Source organism: Pseudophryne corroboree, chromosome 10, assembly GCF_028390025.1.
Source record: "Pseudophryne corroboree isolate aPseCor3 chromosome 10, aPseCor3.hap2, whole genome shotgun sequence".
Taxonomy (NCBI): Eukaryota; Metazoa; Chordata; class Amphibia; order Anura; family Myobatrachidae; genus Pseudophryne; species Pseudophryne corroboree.
In genome coordinates, this window is record NC_086453.1 from 203559822 (window position 1) to 203560304 (window position 483).

The window sequence follows — 483 nt, forward strand, 5'->3', positions numbered from 1 at the left end:
AACATATAAGGAACATTAAAAACAAAGTACTGACACACGCAGTATCGAAACATTTCCATGCTTGTCACAACTCGGACCCGGACGATCTAACCTTCAAGGGCAATGAACTACTCTCACTGGGCGAGAGAGGCGGAGACCTCTCTAACCTTTTATCAAAAAGGGAAATGTACTGGATTTTTGAACTTAATACCCTGCACCCTGATGGCTTCAACGAGGGCTATGAAATAGCCCCCTTTTTGTAACGTAAGCGGACTACATCTTGTTCATATTATATTAACCTGTCCTCTCTCTACTTCTATTTCTATTTGGGCTACCTTCCAAACCACGTAATCACATTATGATACCTCCAAAAAACCATGCCAATTATACAGCCATACCGCACTGGAGATGCCCAACTCCGTTCGATCTTGGAAGCCAAGCAGTGCTGGGCCCCGTTTAGTACATAGATGGGGAACCATCATGGAATACTGGGTGCTGTAATAC

The 483-nt window shown here is 43.9% G+C and overlaps 1 pseudogene; it reads left to right on the forward strand.

The window, feature by feature from the left end:
* The first annotated feature begins 363 nt into the window (after window positions 1-363).
* On the forward strand, window positions 364-483 carry LOC134967176 (5S ribosomal RNA; annotated as a pseudogene).